The sequence below is a fragment of the Phaseolus vulgaris genome, chromosome 7 (genome assembly GCF_051622355.1).
Source record: "Phaseolus vulgaris cultivar YP4 chromosome 7, ASM5162235v1, whole genome shotgun sequence".
Taxonomy (NCBI): domain Eukaryota; kingdom Viridiplantae; phylum Streptophyta; class Magnoliopsida; order Fabales; family Fabaceae; genus Phaseolus; species Phaseolus vulgaris.
In genome coordinates, this window is record NC_143504.1 from 47,590,696 (window position 1) to 47,595,562 (window position 4,867).

Sequence of the window (4,867 nt, forward strand, 5' to 3'; positions counted from 1 at the left end):
AGAACAAAGTCTTGTCCACAAATATTAATACAGATGAAAATCAAAGCATAATCTTTCTAATGATTGAGTTTATTAATAACAATGTAATGAAGTCACAAATCAACACCAAAAAAGGTAGAAGACAATTTTCAGCAAAAGAATACCTCAGATAAAAGTTAATAATAGGTCTACGCTTTAGAGAGTGGCTACCATATAATGTTTATATGCAAAGTAAAAGAGAGTAATCAGGTAAGGTATTATCCATGCAAAATGTTATTGTTCAAATCCTGACCATAAGAAGATATGTATCATTGTAGAGGCACAAATTCATGTCCTGTGTCATGCAAATTCATTAGTTGGCTCGAGTTTAAAGCATACTAAAAGAAATTAACTTACGTCATTGACATGATATTGGAAGTAAACTTTGCAAAAAAATGTTTAAACAATGCAACAACACTATTGTAGCTGTCACAGCTCTAAACATTGAACTGCAAACAAAATACTAATTTAGTTTGACAGGAAAACCTAAAACTCGAGCCTATTAAACTAAGATGGAACCACTTGACACATGTGCAAGATAGCATACTCACGCCAGAGATTTATCTTCAGAATATCTACTAAGCACTTTATTATCTCCAGTTTGTGTAACTATACAACCAAAGGAGAGTAAGCTGTTGCTATAAAGTCTACAAACTACATAGATTAAAAATCATATGTTCAAACTAACTAATTAAAGTGCTAACCCAACAATGGTCATCAGTCAGTGGTTGATTGGAACGCATTATTTGATGGAGATCTGTGTCCATTAACTCGGAAACAAGGTATACATCATTGAAGTTTTCCTTATGTGGAGGTCGTATAATATCTCTAATGGACATACTCTGCATTGAAAAAATAATTGATAAGCAGTAATCTTAGCAAGTTGAATGCTACTGAAAATTTTAGAGTCAAAACTCAACGAGGAAAACCCAATCAAACACCTTTCATGAATCAAAGACATGTATAGCTAGAGAACTAGACAAGTATTTTCGACAACTAAGATCAAATGATTTTACAATAAACTGACTTCAATAAATGAAACCTTCATACTAAAGCTAATCACAATCCGCATTTAAGCCTACAAAAAACATTTGAATAAAATTATAGCAATGATGTCAAGAAAGTCCAACTCAAAAGTATGCTTTACCATAAATATTTATTTTATTCAAGAATATATCTGACTATGCTAAATTGAGATTGTAAGACTATAAAGATAGATAAATAGCACTAACTAGGTTGCTTAGTTTGTTAAATGTTGGGCCCAACAGATCACAAATCTACGCATAAGGTGGAAATATTATGTATAAGAAAAGCCATAGTGGTGCATCAGTGCATCACATCCCATGATGCTGCACTATGTCATTTCTTCTTGTTCAATATGCAACATAAATGCTACAGATCAAAGCTTTCACAGAAGCAACAGAAAATGGGGAAGAAAGAAAGTCACATGGACGAGAAAGTGAACTCCTAGTCAGACCCCAAATTTAATACACAATCCACAACATATACATTGTACTCCATGTAACTGAGTCTTAAAATACCAAGAACTATGACATTAGCAGCTCCAGTATGACATGAGTACCCATGGATACCAACAGAATGATCGTATCTCATTTTCTACTTTGACTCTAGCAAATCATAGTATCAATACAACTAATTAAACAACAGAAACAAAATCTGAAGAGATGAAAGTCTACACACTTGGCAAACATTTTAAAATCTACAAAAACAGTGTCTGAGAAGGAGTAACACACGATTCATCTCATGAATCCCATCAAGACAAGTCAAATTGGAAAGAAAAATAAAACTAAGAAAAATGTAAGAATTTGAGTGCAAAACCGGTCTCCTTCACCATCAAACTAAAACAACCAATCCAATCTTCATTCACTCACAACCAGATCAAACACAATAAAAGAATGACAAAATTCTAAAGCCAAAAAAGTTAATTACTTAATTCTTAACAGATGGGGCTTGATCAGTAACAAAAACTAGTCCTTGCTCCTGAAGTCAGCTAATCCAAGACCAGAATATGAAAGTACAGTATCATATCTCAAACCAAGAAAACCCCTTTACTCAAAAGCTAACAAACAACAAAACTATGTAATAAATTTAGCAAAAGAAAATACCTCCCAGAAAAAAAGACTTTTTGACTTACCAAACAAGAACCATAAGCACCTCTACCCACAGGGAGAATAGGAGGGACATACTTTCTGGAAACTTCGAAGAGGTTGCCATTGCCATAGATATTGTACTGAATGTAGCGTCCATCATGAGTTGGTAACCCTTTGATGTTGGTGTGGTCACCTGACTCAACAGCAGATATGTCTTGTAGCCGAACTGTTTTGAAAATGTGGTTTGATAATTAAAAATTGTTTTAGGTTTGATTATTTGTCTTTAATTTGTGATCGAAAAATGGATTGATAAATCACTATTGATACAATACAAGAGGAATAAAACTATAACATAACAGGATATGTCGAAAAATTGATCATATGATAAAATCCAACCAATACAAAGCTAATTGATTAGATATAAGAGGCAAAGGTTGTACAGTGGATTTTATTCCAAAATTTGGATGACAAAATTCTAGCACAATGCCATCCAAGACCACTTATCAGGCCCAAATACATACAGCTAAGGAACAATGGGAGAAGGAACAATTTGCAGTTTTCTGCGGACATCTTCCAAGTCTTCATGAAAATGCTGCTCATAATACACACACATAAGATCAATGCATTGCATGCCAGCACGAATAGCCCAGAGGAAGTAATGCCGATAGAACATTTTCCTCTGTTTTTCACTGAATCTAGCAGTGCCCCCTACAACGGACAGCAGGCAGATAGGAAGGCCCATCTGCTCAAACTCAATAACCTTCAACGCTGTCTCCCCAATCAAGTTAGTAGGAAGGTCAAAAAGGGTATGCCAGAAGTCATGCACTTCACGAGCTCTCATTGTTACATAGGCCAGTTCATCTGTATCCATGAACCGCACAGGAGGTCAATCATCTGGTGAAAAGTTCCTAGATCCCATAAACCTAGCATAGGCAGCACCGAATGTGTTTTCCGGCAGGTCTCAAGCATGTCCGACGTTTGCAGAAACAACACGAGGGCGCTCCAATAACACAGCCTATAAATCAGAATTATAAAAGAAAAATATTAGTTGTATGCTTCAACAGGCAAAAAAGAATGCCCGGTTAATTTGGTGATAACAATGACAGTAATCGTTTAGTGATAAGTGATAGCTGTGTATAATCACTTTAATCAATGAGTAAGATCAAGGGCCAACCATCAATGGATCCTGAACTCTTAGTTATCCCCAGAATAAATAAAATATGGTTTTCTGCTAGTACTTGCCATAGAGCATCCAATAAAAAGTAAATTAAATAAATCAACATCCAAGACAACATGGGCAAGAAGAATATCCACATTAACCAAAAACAAATAAGAGTAGAATAAAATAAACTAGCTCACCCTCCCTTCAGGAGAACTCTTCATCCTCTGAAGAGCTTTCTCAAAAGCAGGTTTTCCAGTCGTCTCACCAAGAGCCGCTATCAGATCTGCTCTTCGAGGGTCCAACAATGCTCCTACTGCCGAACCCATTGCCACAGCAGCCGGCTGCCTTGTCTTCAACCGGATTCTACTACCTTCTATCATTGTAGAATGGTCTAAATGTTGCTTCAGATTGGTTGTGATTATACAAGAGGATTTCGAGACCTTTCGTTATACACTAAAGAGAAATACAGCAATCCTTAGTTGATTGGCGGGCATGGTTACCAAACTCGCGAGTTAACTCGTCGAAGTTTACGTTACCACTCACCCTGGGCAAGTTGACTCGGAAGCAAGCTCGGCAAACTCGATGTGAACTCGCGAGTCTGCAACCGAGTTGGCGAGTTGAGAGGGTTTTTTCTTTAAACCCAAAACGGCCCCGTTTCTGAACCCATAATCAGACAAACTCGCCTAGGTTGCTCGCATTAGGGTTCGTGTTCGCGTTCTTCGTGGTGGTGCGTCTCTGTTCCGATCGTGGTGGCGTTCGTAGTCGCGTTCTGTCTTTCGTGGTCGCCTCTGCTCATGGTCTCTGTTCCGTTCGTCGTGGTCATCTGGTAAGATTAGGGATGTAACATAGTGTTTGCTTCGCCATATACGTAGGAGAGAACGCAAACACTAATGTTATTTTCTCAGTCGGGAGTGGAAAGTTGAGCTCTCGGTAATACTAATGTTATTTTGGATTAGAGAGTGGAAACTAGAGTGTGGAGAAGAATGAAAGTTTAAAAGTTTAAGCCTTTGTTTGGATTCGAGGTTCTGGGTGAGTGGAAAGTTGAGGGTGTGGGTGACTGGAAGTGTGAAAAAAGTGTAGAGAAAGTTAAGGGTGTTTGGATTAAGAGATGTTATAGTGGATGTGTCAAGAAAGTTTATTGAAAAGTGTGAATGATGTTATAGTTGTGAGAATATTTTAATATATTTTGAATAGTGTAAATTATAAGATTACAAATTTATTCTTATATATATAAATAAGAAAATGAAATATTAATTAGTTTAAAGATATTTAAGTTAATTAAAATAATTAGTATTATATTATTTAATTTCTATTATATTATATATAATAATAAAGTAAAGTTTTTTCATGTGTGTAAAAAAATAATAAAAAAATATTATTACTTTTGTACATAATTAAAATAATTGTAAGTTTCAATTATAATTTAAAAAATAATATAAAATTGAAATGAATTAAAAAAATAGAATCTAAAAATGAAATATGAATTCTTCGTTTATAATTTTATTAATTGAAAATATTTGTATTAGTAAAAAATTTGTTTGTAGATAATTATAATATTATTAATGATTATTTAATA

General features: G+C 35.0%; 1 pseudogene across 1 annotated transcript; it reads right to left on the reverse strand.

Moving 5' to 3' along the window:
- Positions 1 to 2,492: 2,492 nt before the first annotated feature.
- On the reverse strand, positions 2,493 to 4,261 carry LOC137829624 (ubiquinone biosynthesis protein COQ4 homolog, mitochondrial-like; annotated as a pseudogene). The gene is made up of 2 exons (XR_016523412.1): positions 3,489 to 4,261; positions 2,493 to 3,144 (listed from the first exon to the last, which is right to left on the reverse strand). The product of XR_016523412.1 is annotated as a ubiquinone biosynthesis protein COQ4 homolog, mitochondrial-like (transcript).
- Between the last annotated feature and the right edge of the window lie 606 nt (positions 4,262 to 4,867).